Source organism: Dendrobium catenatum, unplaced genomic scaffold (assembly GCF_001605985.2).
Source record: "Dendrobium catenatum unplaced genomic scaffold, ASM160598v2 fragScaff_scaffold_621, whole genome shotgun sequence".
NCBI classification, from domain to species: Eukaryota; Viridiplantae; Streptophyta; class Magnoliopsida; order Asparagales; family Orchidaceae; genus Dendrobium; species Dendrobium catenatum.
In genome coordinates, this window is record NW_021319083.1 from 11,201,898 (window position 1) to 11,212,069 (window position 10,172).

Consider the following 10,172-nt stretch of genomic DNA (forward strand, 5'->3'; position numbering starts at 1 on the left):
GAGAGCTCTATATAATTCAATGGTAAATTCAGAGATACTTCACAAGACAATAGTAGAAAAAACTCATAGGGATTTGGTGGAAGAATTATCTACTTCTTAGATACTTAACCTTATATTGCTTATTTTGTTAGTATTCTAAATCAATTCCTGCACATCTATAATAAACACATCTTATGACATGCCTAAATTCTACAATATTTGTAGGGAACCCTATACAAAGGAATTCTATTCAAAAAAGGGAATAGCATACTCTTTGGGATGTATATTATGTGGGTTCTATATTATATAGTAGATCAGCCGTAGGATATAATACATTCTTAAAAGGTAATCTCATGACTTAGAGGAGTAAAAAATAAAATGTAATAGCAAGATCTAGAGCAGAAGTTGAATTTAAATCTATGATATTGAAATTTATTAATTACTATGGCTAACAATTATCTTGGAAAATTTGAAGGTGAAATGTAAAGGTCCTAGAAGGCTTTAATAGGATAACAAGTTAATCATCAAAATTGTATACAATCCCATGTAACATAACCATGCAAAGTTTATTGAAGTTGATTGACATTTTTATAAAGGAGAAGCTTGAAAATGATATAATATGTCATATTTATGATCACAAGTGATGAAGTTATTGGCATACCAAAAATTGTTGGGAAGCTTGAAATGGATGACATCCATTTATTTGCTTAAGGAGTGTGGAGGTACAAGACCGACCGCTCAAGAACGCCACCCTCCTCACTCCGTTGCTACAACTATCACATTATAGATTTGGATCACACACTCTCTGTTAGCTCACCAATCTGAGGGACTTACCATCTAGCATCAACCGCATAAGGAAACACTTATGAGTTGTCCTTATAGAGAATATGGATACCTAGGGTAATTTTAGCATTGTGGCTTTCCTATTGTAAATATTTTGTAGATATTTCTATACTAGATTTTTTTAATCACTGATTTTTTGTATTTTGTATTTGAAAGCTTCCAGAATTCATATAAAATTTGTACATAAGTTGGAATAAAAATTCACTTCAACTTATGCCTTAACCTCTTTAGTTTCCTCCAACAAATTTGCAGCTAACTTTCAAAATTTAAATATACCATAAATTTATTCTCGCTAATCTTATCCAATCTAAAAAAACCATACTAGATCAGTTTAATCTAATGTAGACCCAAATCAAACTCAATTCCCACCCAACAAACCAAATTTTTTATCCCATTACTATGCAGTAGTACTAAAAGAGAAAGGTAGAGGTAGACTTAAAAAGATGATCGTGAGACCTGCAATGTTTTATGGAACAAAATGTTGGCCATTAAAAGAGAAACATAAAATTAAGTTGAGTTGCAGAGATGAAGATGTTTAGGTGGATGAGTGACTTTGAATTTAGTGATAGAATGAGAAACAAACATATACGTGAAAAGGTTAGAGTAGCTTTGGTGATAGATAAGATTAGAGAGAATCTCCTCAAGCCATCCAATGACTCCGTTAGAGAGTAGATGTATTAAATCCGTCCTATGTTATGAAAGATAGAGGTAGACTAAAGAAGACCTAGTCAGAAAGGGGAATTTTGGGAATGAAAAGGGGAAAGCAAAAGATGTCAATCTTTTTTTTGCTCAAGTCAAGGTATTAATTCTCACACCACAATTTGCAGAAGAGCTTGATAATTTTACTTTAGTTTTTAGGTTGTCCTCTAGTTTGCTAGAACTTTCATCCATAATCTAAATGTCAATAGTTAATGAAGAATGGTGCTTGCCTGCATGTATTATCACCATTACGCTTTAGAGAAAATGCTTTGTAGGTAGGGGGTAGATGTGGACAAAATGTGTAGGTATGGTGTAAATGTGGACAAAATGTCGGTGACAGTGTTATGAAATGTTGTAGACACACCGACATTCCCATACATGCTATTTCATCATGAATTCTTTTAACTTTTTAGCAATTTAAGCTATGGAGTCAAGGGTGCACTTTTTGGCATGTTTAACAGTGTGTTAGACCTGTCCGTTGAACCGGTCAAGCCGGTGACCGGCCCAAGCAGAACAGAGGCGAAACTTTCGCCTCTCATGTATGCACTGAACGCACTCCCTTCTTCCCTAGAGAAGATTAGGAAAGATTTTTGAGGGAAGTAGGAGGGAAATTTGATTGTAGGGTCAGTTTAGGGATTTCCTTTTGATTTGTATGCATTAAATAGTTTGTTTTCCTAGGGTTAGGGCATATTGAATTTGGCTGCAACTTGAGATCACCTAGTTTCTCTGGGCTCTAGCAGCTTCTAGAGATTTGGGAGAGATAGATCCTTCTCTCGAATAGAGGATCAATTGTATCGTGTTATTTTCTTCTGTTCTTGTTGGCCTCATTTTTTATTTTAATTTGCCCCCAACATTTTTGATTGACTTAATTGGACCTCATTGAGCCAAAATGGAGCTCGAGTCGACTCGAATCAAGTTGAGTTAGACTTGACAAGGTTTGATTAACCTTGATCAGTGCTCGTCAGCCACGTCGGGTTTGATTTGATTTGAGTCGACATTAATTTGGGTTTGATTTTTTTGATTTAGTCGGATTTAGTCGAATCTCAACTAGCCTATATCAAATCCAAATCGACCCAATTCGAGTCAAGTGAAGTTCGATTCGAACTTGAATTTAGCCCAAATCTGCTTGATTCAATTCCAATTAAACCTATTTGACTTTTTTGGCAATTCAAATTACATTCATAAATCTGGAAATTGCATTAATGGTCCTAATTTAATCGAAAATCCAAATCTGCCATAGCTTAGAGGGTTCAGTTGCGTGACGTCTTGTTTTGGCATAAGTTTGGGATTCCTTTCAGCAAGGATCAAGCGGCAAGGCCCCCGATTCCATGCATAGAAGAAGTAAAAGGCGAGAAAAGGTTCAGTTCAGCAGGCGATCGAAGCGAGAATGGAAAGTCTTTTGTTCGGATAGGCGGGTCGGTCTCCAGGCATTCACAACTCTCCACCTCTCTCCAGATTATCGGACCTCTCTCCCCTCTCCATCTCTCCCTATCCGCGGACACTAGGAGCACCTCGAGCCCCCTTCCTCTCCCTGGTTTGTACGTCCCAGGCGGAAGAGGTCTGTCCCCCTCCTCTCTCCTGCACGACCAGTGAAGCTGACGCCATCCCTGAGCCTGAACTTCGACTTGTTTGTGTATCTGCCTTGCCGAGCTCGACCTCCCTAGCCGCAGGTAACTTCCTGTCTTTCTTCCTCTCCTTCTACTTCCTTCCTTTCTTCTTTTTCTTCTCATTCTTCTTCTTTTCCTTCTTCTCACCTTCTTCTTTCATTCCCCTCATATGGTTAGTATTCCGTTTACAATACATCTTGATGAATCTCAAGCATATTATTTTAAAATGTTTCTAGTCTAAGGATTTAATGCAAATGTGTGATTGTGAAAATAAGAGGTTTAATGTTGGATTGTTTTGTGTAGCTTTGTGAACACTGCACACTAATTGTTTGACAGAATGTCACTAAAAGGATGCCATAATCATTTTAGCTCGTGTTGAAGTTTTATATGATAGTCTTCTTCATATAGAAATTCTCTCATCACAACGTTTAGAAGCTCTTTAACAAAGCAAAAATCAGTAACTTTATTTTTGTTATTTGATGTTTTGAAAGGTTAAAAAAACCTTATCTTTTACGAAGGAACTTTATGTTATGGCTTGCCTAGTTCATTACTTCATTTGTGCTATTCGCAAGATATCAAGATATTCATATTTGAGGTGATTTAATGTGAAAGATGTTAAACTATATTCATGCTATTTGCCTTATCTAATATATATAAGTTAAATGGTGCAACATTAGTGGGAATATTAGTTTGTTGATGAGTTTAAGAGTTTGAAGTACCACTATTTGGTCTTTTCCGTCATTTTGTGAGATGATGGCTTTTTTACGTTCTAATGGGTGCAATGTTCTTTGTCATGCCATAAGTCTATTTTTCTTTAGCAACAATTCTTTTAAGGATAAGTTCTTCAACATTAGGAAGAATGGTTGCTCTCTTTTATTCTAATGTTTAGTAACTTTGATGAACTTTACGTAGATTATTTTTTTTTTATGGCAATCTCAAAGGAGATCTTGCGATTATTTGTGATCGTAAAGTAACTAGTTAAATGGTAGTTTATTTCATGAAGTTTTGTAAGCGTTGCATGTTAAATATTCGATGAAATGCCACTAAAGAGAAGTTTTAAGTTATTTGGTTCATAGGCCTTGAGGGACCAATGTGTTAGAAATTAGATTTTCTTCTTTTGATGGGGACGTTGATTCCTCGTTTTGAGATTTATTTCCATGATGGGGAAGGATTTTCATGTGCGCTTTTCTCCTTATCCTACGAGCCTCCTGAGTTGCTATCTCTTGTTCTTAACTCTATGTGCCTCTGATCCTCGACCAACTGAGCTAGCTCCATAGCCTTTCCTAAATCACGAGGCCTCATCACTCTAACTGATGCGCGGATCTTTGGTTTATGTCCCTTCATAAAGTTCCCCTCGAGTACAGTCTCTGGAAGTCGATACAATCGACTGGCAAGGTATTCAAATTGCTCACGGTACTCCACCACTGTCCCCTCCTGTATCAAAGCAAAGAACTGCTCATACAAGTCCCCTCCCCTGTTGGTTTGGAAATGTTCCGATAGAGTTAAACTCCCTCTAGGTCCTTATCGGTTTCCTTGTATCCCTCAATTGGTACCATGCAAAAGCTTTCCCTTTCAATCACATCCCGACTGCCATTAGTCTCTCCCCCTCCGCCAATCTGTTGACAGTAAAGTACCTTTCTATCTTGTAGATCCACCCATGGGCATCATCTCCCTCAAAAAATAGGCATCTTTAGCTTCATCACCCTCAGATCGCCTCTTTTCCCTCTGTTCCCTTCATAATTTCCCCTTTCCCAAGTGGGTGGTTCCCCCCAAGTGTGTCCAAATCATCCCTTCTACGTCCATACCTAAGCCTTTCATCAAATCCCACATTCTTCTTTTAAATTCAACATCCCTTAAATCATAATTCAAATTCAGCCTCCTTTGGCCATAATTATCTCTTTCCCTTTCAAATCCCACCCCTCTCCTCTCCAAATAATCACATTTTCATTCTTGCCCTTCCTTCTCACGCCTCTTCCCATACCCTCTACCCGGCTCCTCCCTAGGAATAGGCTCTAGAAGAGGTATTCTCTTTTCTCTCCTTCGAGTCTCCACCTCTTGATCTTCCCTTTGCCTTATGGGATTAGAGTTTTCCTTATTTCTTGGGTTGCTGGAGGCTTCCCTTGCCTCTGATGACGCCATTTTGGATTGGCCCTCGAGCAACTTCTTCAACATCTCCTCCTGACTAGGAAAATTCTCAGCCATCTTCTCGTGAATTTTGCCAAAATTAGACTTTTGACATTTGAAAGTTGAGTGTGGAGATACGAAATTTCAGTTTTCAATTGTCCAATCTTCCCTTCCAACACTTCTACATTTCTTCATGCTATGAGAACATGGATTTAGGCTCCAATAATAAAGAGCAAAAATTTTGACGCGAATTCTGACCTCCAATCAACAAAAACAACAAGATTATATATACGGAACATTGCAAAATTCAGCAAGGAAAACTTATATTTTAGCCCAGGAAATTGCTTTGATACCAATTTAATAGGAAAAAATTGTAGATCTCAAGAATTTCCTAGCAATCTTTGGAAAACAACGAGCATTCTTCACAAAAATCCACACAAAAATAGGAAAACAATAGATAATTTGTATTATTTGATGAAATGGAAACGGAAAATACCAATTTACAATTGATCCTGTATTCGAGAGGAGGATCTCTCTCCCAAATCTCTAGACGCCACTAGAGCCCAAAAATCTAAGAGATCGCAAATTTTGTCAAATTCAAGATTCCTAACCCTAGGAAAACAAACTCTTTAATGCATGTAATCTAAAAGGAAATTTCTAAACAGTCCTTACATTCAAATTTCTCTCCTAACTCCCTTCAAAATCCTTCATAAATAGCTCTGTCTGGCCTAGGCGGTCGACTTGCGCATACAGGAGGCAGAGAAGTTCCTCCTGTTTCACACGAGCTGGTCTCATAGGACCCGCTGGACCGGTCTAACATGGTCATAGGAAATAGATTTGGATTTGTGGTTGAAAAAGTAACATATGATGTAGTGCATGCTAAGTTTGAAGGAGAAGATGAAACAAGAGTAGAACCAATACATTAGTTGATCATTCAAAATATAAATTCTGAATTGATACATTAAGAATTGGAGTATATCAAAATTTTCTCAAATATCTACTTTATATGCGTCATTCCCAATACTTTATATGACTTTTATGCTCTAGCCGTCCTTATAATTAATTAAAAATGAGCCAAAATGGTTCCCTCAAATATTTGTGAAGGACCAAAATAGTCGTAGCTTATATTTAAGTCTCAATTTCTTCCCCAAATTATTTAAACAAGAAACAAAATGGTCTCGACTTCCAAACTAATAAAAATTGGACTTAAAAATAGGGTTGTTTTTGTAATATGTATTTTTCTACTTGAATTTTTTAGTAAATCTAATTTTTTACTTATTTCCTCATTTAGAGTAGCTAACTTCTTGAACAATAGAAGCGGATTGAAATTATGCATTTGATCAAGTTTATCTTTTGCAGTCAATAATTTGTCTTTAACATTTCTAGTAATTTGATTCCATTATAATGAAATAGATTGAGTATATATTTTTTGTTGCTGAACATTAAAATTTTAAATTTATATATTGATTTATTGAAATGATTTTTTTTTTGCATTCCTCTCTCTCACACACACATCCACACACAAGATGTTGGGCTGTCTATAAAATAGATTTGGTGGGGGAGTTTCGGCTGGTTAAGAGAGGCTGGATCGGGGTCGTCGAGTTGAGTCAGAGAGGGCAGTGGCTGGCTTGGCAAGAGGTGTCGGTCGGCTCTGGCTACAGGTAAGGATCGGCTGCTAGGTTAAAATCATGAGAGAATTTCGGCTTTGAGAAGTCACGTAGTGGGACAAAAGTTTAATGTTGTTGTTGTTATAATAAAATATCTATTTCAGATTAATTATTTTCATCAATACAATAAACATTCAAATTTGAAGAAGCACAATAAGAGATGCATAATTAAGATTACTTGTTATCATGGATTGGAATTAATCGAAATCATATTTTTAGAAAGAATAAAATATAAATTTCAAATGTTTAATTCATTTTATCATTACAGTAAAATATCATCAAAAGTTTTAACATCAGATTGTTTGGTTGATTTAGCAACTACAACATGCATGGCTTGTTTAGTTTCTCCTTAAGGAATTGATTCATAGTTGAGGTTGGCATAGAAATGACCTCAAGTCTAATTTTTTATTTAGATTTGACTCTTGTTCAATTTTAGATTCAGGTTAATAAATATTTTCTATTGTAGAATCTGATGAATTTTCAGGTTCAACAAAATCTGATTTTGAATTATATTATACCTGCAAGTCATTTTCCATATAAAATATAAACCAGTGTTTCTTAAATATGATCAATTTCGACCCTAAACCCTAAATTCTTTAATTTCTTTCATTATGATTTTTCTTTGGAAATGTTATTTATAGGTCCAATCCTTCTAACAGAAGGACAATTATAATATTTCTTAATTTTTAAAGCTATATATAAGCCTCATCCAATATTATTGGAGAATTGTAGCTTAATTCATGCATTTTGCCTAAGATTTGTAATTAAATAGGTAGCCATAATCTCTAGAAAATAATACTTAGTGATAATTCAGCTGAAACTACCTAGAATCATATCTTAATCAAGTCTGTTTAGTAATTTTTTTTTTTTCCCTTACGTCAATCGACCCAAGTATTATATGTTAAGTCTAAAAAATCTTTTCATGCAAATTTATGCTTTTAACATTATTATGTCCTCTGTTGGATTACATTATTGCCGAACATTGATATATTAAAGTTTTACTTTAGGCTTGATTATTTTAAATGGCTGATCAATGAAATGGCTCAAGCAAAAGCAAACCAGTCATATTTAGAGTTGAGATTAATGTCCTAGCATTGTTTTGGGCTTACCAAGGCACATAGTGTTGGGCAGCTTCGTTATACTCTACTGTATTTTGTAATCAGAGCGGGCAGAATAACATTTCATCCAAGGTCTCATTTGATAGCTTGTAAATTAAAAAAAAAAAAAAACATATTTTAGAAAGTGATGATTTTATTTTCACTCATTTTGGGCATGAAGTAAATCATCTTTTTGTGGGAGTTTTAAGAAAGATTTTGGAAATTCAAAATCGATATGGATGTCTAACTACATCTAATTAAGGCTTTGTTTGGGATGGCTTATTTACTGCTTCCCCAAACCAGTTTTTTAGTTAAATTTTTTTAATTTTTATTAAAAAGTTACTTTAAAAAACAGTAAGAAAATCGTCTCAAATGAAACTTAAATGATTAATTTAACAAGTTTAATCATTTCTCAAAACATAGTTTCTAACTTCAATCAACCAAAGGAGCCCGACGAATGGTGCCTATAGATCAAAGTATTTTATGGGGATACTCTTTTCAGCCCCCCAAAAAAAATGATGCTAAGTCCTAAACAAAAATATTAGATAGGTAGTAGAGTTTTTTCCTATTATCCGTGATCAAAATTGAAATGTTATGTTTAGTGCCCTCGTTTTTTCGCTATTTGTAAAATTGACAGGTGAGCAAGTAAAGCGCAACTGTGTTGTTTACTTTTTTTATGCATGAATTAAATGGTCATCTATGAATATACATAGGGATTGTTCTCCAAGGGACAATTTGCCCCATTTCATCACTTTGTCTTGGGTGGGGCAGCCTTGTCATGAAGAAAATGATATTTACAACTCCTCAAGTCAATACCTCTCTTCTTCTATGTTCTGTCAAATAGAATTGATGGTGGCCTGGTGGGCCACTATTTTCTAATTACATAACATACATCTCTTATATGTAAATTGCATTGAAGAAGCGTTAGAATTGTGTTTAATTACTATGAAGGGAGTGAAAATCCTTCTTTCATGGGAGTGGAAATCCTTCTTCTTTCATGAATGAAATTGTCCAACAAAACATAAAATTTATCTATCTTAGAAAATTTTTAGAAACAATGACTTCATTTCAATTTAACATGATAGGATTACTTCAAAATAGCTATCAGTCTGGTTGGTGGCGCTATATTCATCACATGTTGGAATCTTATATTATTTATTGTTTTGCTGACTTCCTAGTACTATTTTATTCATAGTGGAGCAAGTAATGTAGTCGTGCCCTCTTCATTTTGCATTGATGCTTCAGTTAACGATTCTATGCCACGTTTATGAAGAAAATTTTGATTGGAGCTGTCTGCCTTTCATATTGTTCAACGACATGGGATTTAGACTGCTATAAGTTTGTTAAATACCCACTGATGTTTAGTTTGGTTGGTGGGCAAGTACGGTTGGGAACCCCTCATTCCGTATTCGAATCTCCTCGAGCGGCAGCACCTCTTAAGTGGGGCTCCAATAAGTGCGGGTCAGGAGGTTATTTGGAAGTGGGCTCCTCTTCTAGGTTAGCCGAGGGATTAGTTGCATTGTCAAGCACCCCACAAGTTGAGGTGACCCCCCCAGTTGGGGGGACAACGCCTAAAACCCACCCCCCCAAAAAAAAAAAAAAAAAAAAAGTTTGTAAAATGACATCTGCTTCTTATGCTCTTGACAACCAGTCAGTATCATGTCTTGCTGCCATTGCATATAATATTTATTTTGGAAAAGAAAGCAAAATTTGCTGAAAATACTGTAGAATCTTCAACCGAATGACGTGGATAGCATAAATATATTATTAGGTTCATGTCTATATACTTCCATTAAAGAAAGTTTTATGTGATTCTATCAAAATGAAATCTCTACCTTACATTTAAAATCAAAAGTCAGTCAATCATCTATCTATTCTACAAAATTTATATTTATATCTAATGTTGTTCCTCATTCCTGTTTACAAGCCATGAAATGGGGTTTTGGAAAACCTTTAATTTGCCAAAAATTATGTTGATGAAGCTGATCCAAGAGCTACTAAAACTCGGAGAGGCTTCTGTCAAAATTTATGTGTTTTCACCCCATATTTAGAGATAAAAAAGGGCCCGAGCTCTTTGTACATTGTAGGCCTACCTTTTTTGAAATATTTCCGGTAGTTTGGTAGATGGAGACGAAATTGTGAGGGCCGATGTTCCT